We start from the raw sequence: 18,644 nt of genomic DNA on the forward strand, positions 1-18,644 counted from the left end.
AACTCTCAATGGGTCATGATTTGCAAAAAAAGTGGAAAGGACTACTGCTTTAGAAGAGAGATTAAGTGCCGTTGAAGATAATTTAAATCCGCTAAAACAAGCTATCAAAGTAGAGGGAACAAATGGGCATACAAGTGGCAAAAGTGGATTAAATAGAAAATAGGCTCCGCAGGAACAATGTGAGGGTGATAGGCCTCCCAGAACGGAGTGAGGGTTCTAACCCTATTGTATTTTTGGAGGATTGGTTCAGGGAAATTTTCGGGTCAGCCACTTTTACACCGCTCTTTGCGATAGAAAGAGCCCATAGAGTCCCATTCAAGGCTCCGCCAACAGGCAGTCATCCTAGACCAAAACTTTTGAAGCTCCTCAATTATAATGAAAAGGTGATTCTATTGCAAAAAGCCAGAGAGGAAGGAGAGTGGGAACAAGGGGACAGTGGCTGATGTTGGCCCCATAACATTCCCACCTTAAAAAGGCTGGACTATACCGGTACAGATAAACAATAATAAACATTAATAAACAAATTATATAAAAGGGTTTATTTCAAGAAGGAAATACATAGTATACTTATTAAAATGCACAACAGAAATTCAGGATTCCCCAAAGAATATCTGTTAGTTACAAGGTATAGAATGGTCTGGTTCTCGACTAGTTCCGCGATATTATCGCTTCCTCAGGAGGACCAATCTATAAAACAAATAATACAATGCAATTCAAGTAGAAAAAATACATTGTACTACAAGTAATGATCATAAAAACAGCATGTGAAAAGAGAGATAATCAAAAACATAAATACTGGTTTGGCTTACCCTATGATTGGGTGATCATGTGCAGCACCGGGCCGCCTAATTAACTCTCCCCCGCGGCAGACAAGAGGGATAATGTAGAGCTCTCTAAATAAAAAGCATAACACAAGTAAGGGGCCACATAAGTAGCTGGTTGAAAGGTATAATAGATTTGGCCTTTCACATAGTAAGGGGGATAAAAGGAGGAAAAAACAAGGGGGAGGAAGAAAAAAATAAAATTGGGGGGGGGGGAGGGAAAAGGGGGGGGGGTATGTGGGAGGAAGAGGGAAAGGAGAAGATGGAAGGGGAGAGAAGGGAGGAGGGTAAGGGGAATTGGACATAAGTGGGGAGGGGGCGGGAGGAAGGGGAAGGGGAATGGAGGTGATCGGGGGAGAGAGAGGGGAGAAATAGGGAGGGGGGGGAAGAGGGATAAAAGGGACAGAACAGGCTGGGACAAACAGTACACAGGGGAGGGGAGAATTGGGGAAGGGGGGGACAGGGATTGAACGGCACCTTAGCTAGTGAATAATTGGGGCATATAGTATAGCTCACCGCAGTGGTTAAACCAAGGTAACAGAGATGCTGAACCACATAGAGACTTCCAATGGCGCGGGGGTCGGATGGCCCATAGGGAGCAGGAGAGCCAACCGTGTCCAACCACTGGGGCATCATGGAGGGTACAAGGTGTGGAAGCCCAACAAGGTGGGTGGGTACCCATGGGGTTACATGGGAATCTGTCAATAAAATAGTATCAAATATAGCATAAGATACAGGATAGTATCCATATGACGGTATCAGTACTAGATAACGTCGGGTAAAAGATAGTATCCAAGGTAAGAAAGCAAAAAACGTACCCATAGATGTCCACCAGTGAGACATTGGAGGCCTTCCTTCCATCCCATCCCCACGTCAGCAGTCTACCGTGGAGAGAACTGTAATGCTCACTCACAGGCCCGAGGGCCCATTAAATGAGCTTCCCGACCCGGAGACGCCCAGGACGCCACCATCCGGCCGCGTCTGACGTCACCAGGTCAGTTTCTCCGCACTGCGCAGGTGCGCGGCCCGCGCACCTGCGCAAGCGCGTTCGAGACGAGCCCGTGGGCAGGAAGCCCTGGGCTCGGCAAGGACAAGCAAGAGATGAACAGAGGAAAGTCCTTTCTGCCAGGAGAAACACAAGTCCGCCGCTGTGGGAAGGCACAGGCAGCGGCGGACCGCACAGGACACCCAGGGACCGCCAAACACATACAAACAAACATAGAGCATCATAAAAATTAAAATGTAAATCATATATAACAATATATGTAGGAAAAGTATGAGTGGCAGTGGAAATGCCACCATAACCATTACGGTGTTGGTAAACACAAATGGGAATTGGTCCCCATAGATGGCTCTGGCAACAAGGGGGACAGCATTGACTACAGAGAGCCCATGTTGAGGGGTGAGAACAGTTGATCGGGTAGGGCTTCCTATTGGTGAGTGGTGGGAGTGAAAGGTGGGGGTGGGAAACAGGGATGGGGGGGGGAGGAGAAAGGACGGAATATACCAATGCAAGGGGTAATGACTGTATTCCAGATACATTCTGGGTAATGAGGTGAAGGGTGATAAAGGAATAAATAATTAAATATGTTAAGCTATAATGAATGAAATTATGAAAGAATGTGAAACAGTGAAAATGGGTGCACTATTAGTAAGAATAAAATAACTTGAAGGTGATGGTGACAACCAACAGAAAGGAAACCATATCAATTGAATAAGTTAAAATAAAGATGTCCTCAAATAGCTGAATTAGGGATCAGATGACATGGAGGGCAGGGAACTCTGTGCAGTGTCGTGCTCCATACAGTGTCATATTCTATAGGTATACAAGGGTAATTGCAGTATGGCGATAATATGACAATTATAATGGGTTTCAAAATGGGAGACATAGGGCCATAGTGGGTGAGAATCAGCTACGGATTATAAATGTGGGTAACATAGATAATCACAGTTGGGCCGGAAATTAACCGGTCCATAACGACACATACTCTTGGGTAGAAGGTAGTGAATTTAAACTGACTAGACCCAACTAATGACACATAGTGAGTAGATACTTAAAAAATATATTAAAACATGATATTAAGGTAGCTAAGAAGGAACGTCGGGCTGTATGGAGATAAACCTGCGTGGTCAATAAACAAATGTCCCCATGTATGAACCATGTAGGGGGGGGGCAGCCTCCGACGTAATGGATAATTGATACAAATAAATAATAATATACGTTAAGAATTAGAGGCACTCAGGGAAAGGAGAAAACGGGTGTGTTATCCACCCAATGAATATGCACAAATTGTGAGTATGGCCTCATATAGTCAAGGATAACAGGTCTTAAACCGTACCATCATCCAAATTAATATACAGAAAGGAAGGAGAGTGGGAACAAGGGGACAGTGGCTGATGTTGGTCCCATAACATTCCCACCCTAAAAAGGCTGGACTATAAAAAGCCAGAGAGATGGGAAACATTTTGTATAACGGAGTTAGGATCTCGCTGTACCCTGACTTTTCGCCAGATTTACAGAAACGCAGAGCTGAATTTATACCAATTAAGCACACTTTACAGAAATATAAGGTGACCTATGCTTTGCTGTACCCAGCCTGCTTACGGGTGACGGCTGTGGGAAGGACTCTGTTTTTTAATTCACCTGCTGACATGGCACAATGGCTGGAAGACATTAAGAAAGATCTATAGATTATAGACTGCTTGGAAAGCGCTAATTTTGAATTTATTCATTCTTTTTTTCGTTTTTTCTAAATTTTGGAAAACAAAATAGTGCTAACTTTTTTAAAAACACTTTGAAATGTTTTTTTTGTTTGTTTTAATAACAATGTTTAATTAAATCAGGTGGGGATGGAGTGGAGAGATACACTTGGATGGGTGGTTCAATGTATGTAAGGGATGGAGTGAAGGGGGAAATAGTGTTTCTATATTGGTTATCAGGGCAGGGAAGGGAGGGGGGGTGAGTGAGAGGGAGGAGTGGATAACAAAATTATAAACACAATCAAATTGGTATGAATGGAGGGGTTGGCAAATGAAGTATATGAAACAGGTAAAGGTCACGGGTGAAGCCCCTAGGGCAAGCCTAGATAGGCACAGGGAGGGAGGGGGTGGGGTGGGTAGGTGTCAGGGCTGGCTCAGCCCTTCCTTCTCTGAGCTGGCCACTCAGCTGTCGGCTAATTGCCAGCTCTCATCTCTCTCCATAGTTAACCAGCTGTTGTGGATCTGCTCATCAGTCCCGCCTACTTAAAGATCTCCAGCTCACTTCATTCCTGCCTTCACCTTGGTCACATCACAAGAAACCATTTCCTGCATTCCTGTTTAAAGACTGGCTTTGCTGACATCCCTTCTGACATCTCCTTATCCTGCTTGCTGTTCCTTTACTTGGATCCCTGACTTCTGGTCTGGCTGATTACCCGATCTGGTTACTGAACTCTGGCTTGGATGATTACCCAATCTGGTTACTGAACTCTGGCTTGGCTGACTACACGATCCGGTTACTGGACTCTGGCTATGCTTTGACTATGCTTACTCTACTTACCTTTTTATTTTATTAATAAACAAGTATGATTTTACTGTACTTCTGTCTCAGTCTGGTTCTTGGTTTCTGACAGTAGGGAGGGGGAAAGGGGGTCAAGAGAGAAGGTTACATCACAAACACCAATATTACAAAGATTATAAATAGGCGGGAACACGAAGGGGATGGGGAAGAGAGCACTGGATGGGCAGATATGATTAAGGGGTAATATGACGGGTGGGAGGTGGAGAGTAAGATTAGTGGGCTGGTGTTTTTTCTTTTTTTTTTTTTTAACTTACTACAGTATTTTTCCATGCAGTCTAGAACATTTAACATAGCCTCCTGGAATGTCCGGGTTTTGGGGGACCCAATTAACCACTTGCTTACTAGGCACTTAAACCCCCCTCCTATCCAGACCAATTTTCAGCTTTCAGTGCTCTCACACTTTGAATGACAATTACTCAGTCATGCAACACTGTACCCAAATGATTTTTTTGTTCTATTTTTCATACAAATAGAGCTTTATTTTGGTGGTATTTGATCACCTCTGGGTTTTTTGTTTTTTGCACTATAAATGAAAAAAGACCGAAAATTTTGAAAAAAAAATGAATTTTTCCTAATTTCTGTGATAAAATTTTGCAAATTCGTAATTTTTCTTCATAAATTTTGGCCACAATTTATACTGCTACATATCTTTGGTAAAAATAACCAAAAATTTGTGGAAATTATTTGGTCTGTGTGAAAGTTTTAGAGTCTACAAGCTATGGTGCAAATCATAAAAAAATTATCACATCTGATGTACTGAGGCCTAACAAGCCAGGAAAGTACAAATGCCCCCCAAATAACCCCTTTTTGGAAAGTAGACATTTCAATGTATTTAGTTAGAGGCATGGTGAGTTATTTGAAGTTGTATTTTTTCCCACAATTCTTTGCAAAATTGAGATTTTTTTTTTCCCCACAAAATTGTCATTGTTATAGCTTATTTCTCTCACATGGCATGTGTATACCACAAATGACACCCCAAAATACATTCTGCTACTCCTCCTGAGTATTACGATACCACATGTGTGTGACTTTTTCACTGCTTGGCCACATACAGAGGCCCAACATGCATGGAGCACCATCAGGTGTTCTAGGAGCATAAATTACACATCACATTTCTCAACCACCTATTACAATTTTGAAGGCCCTGGAGCACCAGGACAATGGAAACACCCACAAAATGACCCCATTTTGGAAAGCTAACACCCCAACGTATAATCTATGAGGCATAATGAGTCTTTTGAATGGTTTATTTTTTTCCAGAAGTTTTTGGAAAATGTGGAAAAAAATGAAAACGCATTTTTTTTTACACAAAGTTGTCCGTTTATAAGATATTTCCAACACATAGCATTTAGATAGCAAAAATGACACCCCAAAATACATTCTGCTACTCCTCCTGAGTATGGCGATACCACATGTGTGAGACTTCTACACAGCCTGGCCACATACAGAGATCCAACATGCAAGGAACACCGTCAGGTGTTCCAGGGACACATAGCATGCACATACCAAGAATTACACCCCAAAATACATTATGCTGAGCAAAGCGTAAACAAAAAAGATTACCTGTGGTTGTAGTAGCGCAGTTGTACACAGGAGGATAGCACTGGTCCAGGCAGCAGGCAGGGACTTGGTCAGCAGCGGCGAACACAATTGTCCAGGCAGCAGGCAGGGTTACTGTCCATATAAAGTCCAGGGTCAGTGCAGGCAGAGATATTGTCCGCAGTGCCAAAAATATTGGTCCTGGTAGTAGGCAGGTCCATGTGGTGTGGTCAGTGCGACAGGCAGAGGCATGACGGCAGTAAGTCCTACAGGCAGAAGTAGGGCCTCGTTCAGGACAGAATGGGGACAGGGGTAGAGGCTTCTTCCACCCAAATCTCTTTGAAGCCTCAGAGTCTCCAGACCCTAATCTAGGATTGGGAAAACAAAAAAAATTGTTTTCTTCATCCAGAAAAACAATTCTGGAGCCCCTCACATATGTGGGACCCCTGTGTTGAATCCCACTAGTCCAGTATCAGGGTACAAGATCAGTCCAAGAGGCAGGCAAATATCATGGTCAAACAGTCCAAGGTCAGTTCCAGATCAGGCAGATGTATGTACAGAATCGTTAGGCAGAAGCATGGTCCAATAACAGTCCAGGGTCAGTTCCAGATCAGGCAGAGGTATGTGCAGAATCGTTAGGCAGAAGCATGGTCGAATAACAGTCCAGGGTCAGTTCCAGATCAGGCAGAGGTATGTACAGAATCGTTAGGCAGAAGCGTGGTCAAATAACAAGCCAGGGTCAGTTACATAGGAGGCAGTGGCATAAGGGGTGTGAGGGTAAATTGCAGGAACAGAGGCTTACGTTTACCATACTTCACTAATAATTTAGTGAAGTATGGTAACGACGAAAACATTCACCTACGCAGAAGCCTGGTTCAGAAGGACATTGTGCACAATAAGATGTGTCTCTTCTGAATCCTGCTCTGGTACACACCTTACATTTTTTTTGCCGTCGTTGGCCTGTTGGTTTGGGAGGGATCTTATTGGGAAAGTAGCGTTCGGAGAGTTGACTTAGAACATCTGATCGGATATTTTCTGGGGGGCCGTTCGGGAATGTAAGGGCAGTGAAAACTTCCTCCTGGTAGCCAAGGAAGCGTTTGGGGTTTTGGGTGGAGTTACGATAAATGACATATGAATTGTAGATGGCCAAATGAAAAAAATAAATTGCGACTTTCTTATACCAATGGTATGTCCGTCTTGTAGCAAGGTACGGTTCCAGCATCTGGTCATTCAAGTCGACTCCCTCCATAAACAAATTATAATCAAAGATGCATTTGGGTTTCTGTATGGGGCCATTTCTTCTGGGGATTTCCATGAAGGTATCGTGGATTGAAGACAACATGTACACATCTCTTTTGTCTCTCCACTTCACTGCCAAAATTTTGTTGTTTCATAGACTCGCCGTTTCTCCTTTTCTCAATTTTTTATTGACCAGACTTTGAGGAAAGCCCTTCCGGTTCTTTTTGATGGTACAACATGCAGGCGTCTTCTTCCGATGAAGGTTGTGGAACAGGGGCAGAGATGTGTAGAAGTTATCTACGTACAGGTGGTAGCTTTTCTCCAGTAGGGGGTATGTGAGATCCCAAACAATTTTCCCGTTTGATCCCAAGTAGTCTGGGCAATTAGGGGGTTGCAGCTGGGTGTCCTTCCCTTCGTACACTTTGAAGGCATACAAGTAACCTGTGACTCGGTCACATAATTTGTATACCTTCACCCCATAGCGGGCCCTTTTACTGGGAATATATTGCTTTATTTTAAGCCTGCCACTAAACTTAACAAGGGACTCATCCACACATATGTTTTTGTCCGGGGTAAACAGCAGGGGGAATAGTGCAGAAAAATAATTTAAAAGTGGCTGAATTTTGAAAAGTCTATCATAGTTTGGGTCATTTCGGGGAGGGCACTGGGTATTGTCGTTGAAACCTCAATATCATGAGGTATCTGTTTCTGGGCATTACCTTGGAGTATACTGGCATGTGTTGGAGGGGATGGGTTGACCAATAGGACAGCAAAGTGTTTTTTTTTTGAGCCCTAAAAAAACCTTCAACTCCTCCACCGTTAGGTCTCTCCATTCGTAGGGACGGGCATAGTAGGATGTTGGATTATTCAAAATGAATTGCTGTGCATAAAGGTTGCACTGGGCCACAATATTTGACAGCATGTCCTCGGTAAAAAATAAATTAAAAAAATCTATTGGGGAAAAATTCTCCGTGTTCACCTGGACTCCTGGCTGGGCAGTGAAAGGGGGAATGTTGGCTTCTCCTGAATTAGGAGGAAGCCACAAGGGGTTCTGCAGGGCATAGGGAAGGCTGGCATGGGTCCTTGGCCTTTCTTGCCGAGGCACTGCGGTGCTGGTGGATGGCACTGCCGTGCTGGTGGATGGGACTGCAGTGCTGGTGGATGGGACTGCAGTGCTGGTGGATGGGACTGCCGTGCTGGTGGATGGGACTGCCGTGCTGGTGGATGGGACTGCCGTGCTGGTGGATGGGACTGCGGTGCTGGTAGATGCCACTGCCTCCCCACCAGAACGCCTTCGTTTGGCGGGCCGAATCTCTTCCTCTTCCTTCCTCCTCTGAGTCACTCAGTGTTCCACTACTGAGGACTGGCTCATAATTTATGACTCAGAATCGGAGTTGGAAAGGGAATCTGAAAAAGAGAGCTCCCCGTTGCTCTCATCGGCCTGGGACAGTATTTGGTACGCCTCCTTGAGGGAAAAGCTTCTTTTGGCCATGGTTGCTAAGCCTGCACTGATGGGCACTGATGAGGCGGCACTGATGAGCACAGATGGCAACTGAGGTGGCACAGAGGGGCACTGATGAGGTGGAACAGATGTGCACTAATGAGGTGGAACAGATGTGCACTGATGAGGTGGAACAGATGTGCACTAATGAGGTGGAACAGATGTGCACTAATGAGGTGGAACAGATGTGCACTAATGAGGTGGAACAGATGTGCACTAATGAGGTGGAACAGATGTGCACTAATGAGGTGGCACAGGTGGGCACTGATGAGGTGGCACAGGTGGGCACTGATGAGGTGGCACAGGTGGGCACTGATTAGGCGGTACAGGTGGGCACTGATGAGGTGGCACAGGTGGGCACTGATGAGGTGGCACAGGTGGGCACTGATGAGGTGGCACAGGTGGGCAGTGATTGTGCAGATGTGCAGCTGGACACTAATCACCGCTGGGCAGACAGGTGGGCACCGATTGGCACAGGTGGGCACCGATTGGCACTGTACTGATGGTGCACTGTACTGATGGGGCACTGTAATGATGGGCACTGTAATGATGGGCACTGTGGGCACTGTAGGCACAGTAAAACGCACAGGTACACTCACAGATCGCTGACAGATCTCTCTCTCCTCACACGCTGTCTCTCTGTGAGGAGAGAGAACCGGCAATGAGAGATGATCTCAATTTTTTACATTTCAGATCATCTCTCATTGGAGGCAGCGATCGCACTGTAAACGGCCACTGTGATTGGCTGTTTACAGCGATGTGATTGGCCGTTTACAGCGATCTGTGATTGGCTGTGTCCAAGGGACACGGCCAACACAGAATTTCCCCGTTGCGCGCACGGGGGAGCGAGGAAAGGGGTATGGCAGCCTCCCAGGAATTGACATCCGCGCTGAAGCCGTCATTTGGCTATGGCCAGATGTCAGGAGGTTAAGAGAGCCACGGTTTTTTCCATGCTGGAGAAGTATGGGGATGGTCTGCTCTGCCTGCAAGAGACACATTTGACAAAGGACACTATGACACAATTAATAGGAAGTTTCAATCCCAATATCATTCGGTTTACTCCTCCTATTCGAGGGGGGTGAGCATAATGGTTGGGAGAGGAGTGGCGTTCTCATGCAGGGAGAGCAGTATAGACGAACAGGGTCACTACATTTTTTTGCACTGCTCAATAGAGAATAGATTATATGTGCTGGCAAATATTTACATCCCTCCCCCTTTTAAATTTGAGATTTTGCATAAATTGATGGAATTTGTATTGAATAAAGCAGGGACCCCAGTTATAGTGGTAGGGGACTTTAATGAGGTTTCGGATAAGAGTTTAGATAGATTCCCACCTGGGAGATGAACGGATAAAGAAGTGGAGGGTCGGCTATCTCGATTCTTGAAGGAGATGGACTTGTGTGACATATGGAGAGTGCGAAAAACCCACAAGAGCGGCAATATTCCTGTTTTTTTAGCTCCTATTCTACACTCTCCAGAATAGACATGGCTTTAGGAAGCAGGGAAGTGCTGCAGCTAGTAAGAAATATAGAGTATGGCCCGAGAGGAGTGTCGGACCATTCTCCACTGGTGCTGGCGCTAGATATAGGGGGTAAAACTTATTTGAGAGAGTGGAAAATCAGCCCATGGTGGCTGGAATTAATAGGGAATTCTGAAGAGGTGCTGCTGAAACTATAAGTATTTGTAGAAATTAATACTGACAGCGCCAGTGGGGATGGTGTGGGACTCCTCGAAGGCCTAACTCAGAGGCTTATTAATCCAACAGGTGGCAAGGATCAAGGGGAAATCAAGGGAATGGGAGAGGAATATCAGGAAAGAGGCGATGCAAGCAGAAAAACAATACGTGGAAGATCCAACCTTAGAAAAACAGAGGATACGGCTTGATAAACATCAAGTATATAAGATGACTGTCACTAGGAAGGCTAAGAATAAGCGAATATTTCAGGGACAGTGCTCTTTGGGGAGGGAGAAAGTGTAGGTCGTATGCTGTCCCTTTTAGTCAAGACCAATGCCCCCTCCTCCATTGTTTCTACAGTTAGGACGATGAAGGGTAAGATCTCTTCTGAAGCAATAGAAATTGTAAACACATTTGTATTATAAGTCCCTGTATAAATCGCAGAAGTGAGAGGAGAGATGGATAATTTCTTCCAGGGAATAGAAATGCCAGACCTCTCAGAGAGGGATAGAGCCAATATGGATGCCCCAGTAACTCTGGAGGAATTGCAACAGGCGGTAGCTGAGATGGCCAGTCAAAAGTCACCGGGTCTGCATGGACTCCCAAAAGAAATTTAAAAACAATATGGAGGGGTTCCACTCCCAGATTTGCTGAAGATATTGGAGTTGGCAGCAGTAGAGGGGAGGCCGCCTGCCTCAATGTCAGAAGCTGCAATAATAGTATTACACAAAGAGGGGAAGGATCAGCTGGACGTATACTCTTATTGTCCGATATCATTATTATGCTCTGACGTCAAAATATTGGTCAAGGTGTTAGCAACCAGATTAAACAGCTGTATTCAAAAACTTATACACCTAGATCAATTGGGATTTATCCCCAACAGGTCAACCAGCATTAACATTAGAAGAGTGTATTTAAATATGCAGATTCCAACAGAGAGCGAGGGCTCTAGAGCTATATTATCCTTGGCTTTTGATAGCTTGGAGTGGGATTACCTATGGTGGGTCCTGGAGATATCTGGGTTTGGACCCTCCTTTATTGAATGGGTAAAAACACTTTATAACGGACCAAGAGTGAAAATAAAAATTAACGAGTACTCAGAGATGTTTCAGCTGGAGAGGGGGACGAGACAAGGTTGCCCTTTGTCCCCTTTATTGTTCGCCCTCGCGATCGAGCCATTAGCAATAATGACTAGATCAGTGTCAGGTATACAGGGATTCCAGAGGAAGGCAGGGGAGGACATGATAGCGTTGTATGCGGATGATATGTTATTCTTTCTCAGGGATGTTGAAACATCTTTGACTAGGTGATACATATGGTTGGGGAGTTCGGACGGTTTTCAGGTCTGGTTATTAATTGGGAGAAGTCGGTTTTTATGCCGGTTGACCCACTTGGTGATCAGATACCTGCTGGAACTCCCCAGCTAAAAGTGGGGGCGATGTTGATATATCTGAGCATTTGGATAACGAGAGATACAAATCAATATATTAATAATAATTTAGTTCCATTTCTGATTAAATTCAAGCAGAAAAGTGATATTTGGGGCCGGCTCCGCCTGTCAGTAGTGGGGCTTTGTAATCTAATAATATCTGCTACACAACTCCCAGGTTTGGATAGGTCAAAAATGGTTTAAAAAAATAGAATCTCTTTTTAGGGAAGTAATTTGGAAAAAAGGCCAAGCCAGGATTAACCTGTAAACAATGCAATTAGCGATTAATGAAGGGGAATGACTGTCCTACATCCTAGGTGTTATTTTTTGGCATCCCAATTACAACATTTGGTGGGGTGCAGTATGCCAGGCGGAGGGAACCCCAGCAGCAGAATAATGCTAATGGGGGCCCCACATAGTACGTTAGTGGAGACTAGGGATGAGCCGAACACCCCCCGGTTCAGTTCACAGCAGAACATGCGAACAGGCAAAAGATTTGTTCGAACATGCGAACACCGTTAAAGTCTATGGAACACGAACATGAAAAATCAAAAATGCTAATTTTAAAGGCTTATATGCAAGTTATTGTCATAAAAAGTGTTTGGGGACCTGGGTCCTGCCCAAGGGGACATGTATCAATGCAAAAAAAAGTTTTAAAAACGGACGTTTTTTCGGGAGCAGTGATTTTAATAATGCTTAAAGTGAAACAATAAAAGTGAAATATTCCTTTAAATTTTGTACCTGGGGGGTGTCTATAGTATGGTCTGGTATGAATATTAAGGGGAATCCTGAACCAAAATCTAAAAAAAAAAATTGTGTGGGGGTCCCCCCTATTTCATACCAGACCCTCAGGTCTGGTATGCATTTTAAGGGAAACCCTGCGCCAAAATAAAAAAAATGGCGCGGGGGTCCCCCCAAAAATCCATACCAGACCCTTATCCGAGCACGCAACCTAGCAGGCTGCAGGAAAAGAGGTGGAACAAGAGAGCGCCCCCTCCTGAACCGTACCAGGCCACATGCCCTCAACATGGGGAGGGTGCTTTGGGGTAGCAAGGGCCTCATCCCCACAACCCTTGCCCAGTGGCTGTGGAGGTCTGTGGGAGGGGGGATTATTGGAATCTGGAAGCCCCCTTTAACAAGGGGACCCCCAGATCCTGGCCTCCCCCCTGCGTGAAATGGTAATGGGGTACAAATGTACCCCTACCATTTAACAAAAAAAGTGTGAAAATGTTAAAAATCACATGACACGGCTTGGGGACAAGTCCTTTATTAAAGAATAAAAAAATAAAACTGTCCCACGTAGTCTTCTTCTTCTTCTCTTGCTCTGCCGACGGACCGAAAAATCCGCCGTAATGACGGTCCTCTCAGGTGACAGCTCTTTTATAACTGAGGGCGGGGCCACATAGTGATGTAGCCATGCGACCCCACCTCCCTCCGACACATGGGGACATCCCTATGGCTTCCCCGTAGTGTCAGAGGGGGCGGGGCCACCCGGTTAAGTAACCGGGTGGCCCCGCCCCCTCTGACGCTACGGGGAAGCCATAGGGATGTCCCCGTGTGTCAGAATGGGGCAGGGTCACCCAGCGACATCACTGTTACCATTTCACACAGGGGGGAGGCCGGGATCTGGGGGTCCCCTTGTTAAAGGGAGCTTCCAGATTCTGATAAGCCCCCTGCCCGCAGACCCCCACAACCACTGGTCAAGGGTTGTGGGGATGAGGCCCTTGTCCCCATTAACATGGGGACAAGGTGCTTTGGGGGGCTGGTATTGGACTGTGGGGAAATCCCATGCCGTTTTTTTCAATGACTTTTATGTGTATTGCTGGGACTGCCAATTCGTTATAGCCGCGAGTACTTTTAAATGATTTTTTTTCCTTTAGAAATGTCATTTTGTGCAGGGACTGTTGTAAACACAGGAATCATGCGCCACTTTACAGGCATACTATAGACGCCCCCCAGGCACAATATTTAAAGGAATATTACTCTTTTATTGTTTCACTTTAAGCATTATTAAAATCACTGCTCCGAAAAAACTGCAGTTTTTAAAACTATTTTGCATTGATACATGTCCCCTGGGGCAGAACCCAGGTCCCCAAACACTTTTTATGACAATACCATGCATATAAGCCTTTAAAATTAGCACTTTTGATTTCTCCCATAGACTTTTAAAGGGTGTTCTTCGGCTTTCGAATTTGCCCTGAAAACTCCAAATTGTTCGCTATTCGGCAAACAGGTGAACACACGATGTTCGAGTTGAACTTATGTTCGACTCGAACATCGGGCTCATCCCTAGTGGAGACACTAGAGGCAGATTAATTTCCCCATAGAAGCCCAAAAATAAAGTTGGTCAGCAAAGTATGGCAGGTAACCAAGGCATTAATGGGGTATAAAGGAGCAACAGAATACACTCCCCTATGAAACAACAAATATCTACATGAGGTACAGGGTATAGAGAGGACCAGGGAGTGGGAGGGTCAATGTCTTATTTGATTAATCCAATTATATGAGGGCAGTAACTTGAAATAATTTACAGACCTAAGGAGAGAATTTAATATATCAAATAATTCATTTTACAAATATTTACAGATCAGGCATGCCTTACAGGTACAGTTTAGGACACAAGTAGTAGAATGGAGTAAGATCCCTACTCTTCAAAAAAAAATTAAACCAGGTACATCTAAAGGGCTGATATCTGAGGTATATGCTTAGCTGGGGGTAGTATTATAAGTGAGGCAGGGTCCTCCAAAAGTAGGGCAGGATGGGAGAGAGATGTGGGGGAAATAACCACGGAACAGTGGGGTAAGATATTGAAACAGGGACCATTGTCGGTCTCCCCTCACAGAAAGTATCCCACCTATTCCTGGTACACAGAGTCTATTACACGCCTAGGAAGCTGTTTAGGTTTGGTTGGAAACAAGATGATAAGTGTCACATGATGTGGAGATGCCAGAAGCTGTTCTGATACTGGGTAGGGATAGTGGATATAATAAATAAAACTTTTGGGACCACACTAGAACCAGAAGTCAGGACATGTCTGTTGTGATGAATGGAGGAAGATAGAGTACCTACAGGCACTATAGCTGTGGTGCTGAGATGCTTATTTCAGGCGAGAAAATTGATTGCACAAAACTGGCAGGCTCAGAGCCCCCCGTCAATTAAAACATGGGTTAAGACAGTAAAGGCAACAGTTTGGAGGGAGAAGGTGGTGTTTACTAGAGGTGGCAATTATAGGAAGTTTGTGAAGATGTGGAAGCCCTGGCTGGATGGGATGGGCTGCCCCTTGTAAGGGGGAGGGGGATCGGGGAGGGAGTTGGAGGATGATCCTCTTTCCATCTGCCCCACCCCTTTTTCTCCTTTTTTTGCTTTTAGTTTTGCTCTCTCCTTTTCTAGGTAGAAGGATATTAGACAAGAATGTTTAAATAATTGATTGGATGGTGTTGGTGGAGGTGGGGTGAGGGGGGAGGGGGGAAAGGGGGAGGGGAGGGAATATAATGTATTAATTGTTTCATGTAAGGTACATGAAATGTGTCATTTACTGTTTTAAAGCAATATCTTTTTGTAACCGAGAAAAAAATAAAGATTATTTACATTTAAAAAAGAAATGTTAGCAGGAGGAGGCGCATGCGCGAGGCTCACCAAGATGGCCGCATAGCCACAGAGCTCCGCACCGTCCGGTCTTTTGAGCACAGCCATAGCCAACAGGGACTGCTGAGCGAGCCGGTTCCACCGCCATCTGACCCATGGAATCACCCAATGACAAGGAGGAACCTCTCCCGCCAGCTGGAAGCCGTTATACAGCAGCCTGGACCTTCCAAAATGGTGACTGCAACTCCATGAAGCAAAGCACTGGAGCAGGAGGAATCTATCGCAGACCAGGACACTGATCCAGCACCAGATGCCACACAGGGAAAGAGCACAGGGCTCTACACCCTCCACATAAAGATGGTCTACCCAGAGACATAATCTTAAAGCCCCACTTTTACGCAGTCAAAGAGGGAGTAATGAAAGCTTCTAGGACCTCGGACAAGCTAATACTCCAGGGCCACCAAATGCAGATTTTTGCGGATCTTTCCCCTTACACAGTTCAAAAAGGTGCGCACTGAAACTACTACTCCAGGTTTTAATGCAAAAAGAAATCACGTACAGATGGGCCTTCCCTCTGTGCCTGAATTTCTTCTACCAGAATAAACCCTATGGCTTCTCATCATTTGGGGAAGGCGAACATCTGCTAACATGACTGGGAATCATCACCCAGGAAATCCCAAAACCGACTACTACGAGAGGACCCCCTTCCACGAAACGCCCTTCTCCACCTAGCCACTAACCCCTGTCTGGCAAAAGCAGCAATCAAAAAGTCCAAAGGACTCTTGCCTCCTCTAATGTGAAGCTTCTACAAGCTGGAAACTCCACTACATTTTGCTCCTCTTGGAACTGATCTCGGAAATCCTAGAGGTTTCCAACCGAGTCGCCCCAAATGTACAACCAGACCCTCTTTGGGGGAACTTTTCTTTTTCCATATTGATTCTCCCCCCCAATGAACTTCAACTCCTGCGGCCATGGAGATAAGTGCAAATTATTTTTTTGAAAACCCCCCCTGTTCTCTATTTTGTGATAAATATCTCTTTACTCCGGCCCACCTAAACCCATTTGCTAATCCTTTCCTATCATCCCCACCGAGCCTCCCACATATGTCGGAGGGACATATATGCATTTCTCCAACACTTCAAGAGATATTGGTCACCCATAGTCCAGGATAGACCAGACTCAGACAATGGGACGGGGATAGGGGGGGTAAAACTTCTTGACCTACCCCATCAGGGAGAGGTACGGCAACAACCTTTAGCAATGTGGGGACCCACAGGAAGTTATAAACAAATGTATAAGCAGGCTACTGCAATTGTAGATGGGGGTCTAGTGTCGACAGCAGGGGAGTCCCCGGTTCAATGGACCTCCTGCTGTAGTCACGGACCCTCTGGAAGAAGGTTCCTCCCATATTTTTCTTGGTCTGTACACTGACAGGGCTCTGTCTATCATTAGCGACAGATACAATGACTGGTCAGGAAGCTACTCCAACTATACCATACCCTGAAGGCGGATATCATTCTCCTTCAAGAGACGCACTTCCCATCCTCATATAATCCAACATTCCATCACCAACGTTTCCCACAATTCTATTTGGCCAACGCCAAGAATAAAACGAGAGGAGTAGCTATAGGCTTCTCCCACAACCTTAACTTCACTCTATCAACGATAGTTAGAGACCCGGGGGGACGGTTTCTTCTGATTGAGGGGTCCATAAACGGAGGGACATACACATTTGTCTCGTACTATGCCCCGAACACAGGCCAAGGAACGTTTTTTGATTCTATGATAACCAAATTAAAACCACACTTGAAAGGAACTGTCAACCTAGGGGGAGACACAAACCTACCATTTGACCTATCCCTGGACAAGTCCAGAGCGAGGTCACCTACAGCTAAACGCCCACCTAAACAGAGCTTAAAAATTGCGCAATTGCTAAACAACCTTAGTCTAGTGGATATATGGAGGGAACTGAATCCCCATGCCAAAGACTACACTCACTATTCAGCTCCACACCAGACCTATGCCAGGATAGACCATATTTTTATAACAGCCTCAACCATCCCACTAGCCGCTACGTCTAAGATCAGAGATACACCATTATCAGACCACTCTATTATGTCTCTATCCATGCAATGCACCGGGGGTTCAGAGAGACCCTATAAGTGGCATCTCAATTAATCCCTATTGAGCAACCCTGTCCAATGTACCACCTTTGAGAAATCACTACAGGATTACTTCCCTGATAATGACTATGAGACTACCTCCCCATCTACAATTTGCGCAGCACACAAGTCGGTAATGAGGGGTACACTGATTCAGCTGTCCTCTCTCACAAAACGAGAACACAAAGTGGAAGTCCAGAAATTAAACAAAGCATTTCTAGACTTGAGTAAATCAAATAAACGTAATCCTACATCTGACTCTTTACTCAAATTGGAGATGACCAGAGTTCAGCTTAACCTAGCCTTAACCACTGCAGCAGAGAAATATCTCAGATGGTTGGGGGCAAAATTCTATTGTCAATCGAACAAAATAGGAACTAAACTGGCAGTGAAATTGAGCCCCAAGATACAAACTCTGTCCTTCCCTAAAATTTGAACCTCCATGGGAGATCTGACCCAAAATCTGGTCCGCATCATGCAGTCCTTCCAAGAATACTACTACACAGACAGTAACCCTTCTACCACTAATAAACTGGACTCCTTTCTTCAAGATCTAACACCTCCCAAATTAACGGACGAGCATAGGGATATTTTGGTTAGCCCCTTTTCAATCGAAGAAGTCCTAGGGGTCATAAAATCTTTGAAACAAGGTTCAGCCCCAGGCCCGGAGGGATTCTCAGGTGGTTACTATAAAACATTTGGATCTACTTTAGCCCCCTACCTGACATGATTCTATAATTCACTAAAGGGGGGACCCTATGGCTGAAGATTTAAATAAAGCGTTTATTTTTGTTATCCTCAAACCAGAGCAAGACGGTAGAGAGGTGGGCAATTACAATGACATTAAAATAATGGCAAAAATCATGGTGATCAGACTGTCTAACTTTATTGCGAAAGACCAGGTGGGCTTCATCCCAGGGAGACAAGGCCCGGACCAAGTTAGAAGAGCTACAGATATTATCTCGCTATTACACTCAAATTGGGATGGAGGGACCCCACAAGAAGGCTTTATAGCCTCCATTGATCTACAGAAAAATTTTGATTCTGTCTCATGGCCATACCTCTTTGACATCCTGAGAAGGTGGGGATTTGGTCCCAACTTCATGGGAATTATTCATTTTCTCCCTAATAAAC

The sequence above is a fragment of the Aquarana catesbeiana genome, linkage group LG01 (assembly GCF_042186555.1).
Source record: "Aquarana catesbeiana isolate 2022-GZ linkage group LG01, ASM4218655v1, whole genome shotgun sequence".
NCBI classification, from domain to species: domain Eukaryota; kingdom Metazoa; phylum Chordata; class Amphibia; order Anura; family Ranidae; genus Aquarana; species Aquarana catesbeiana.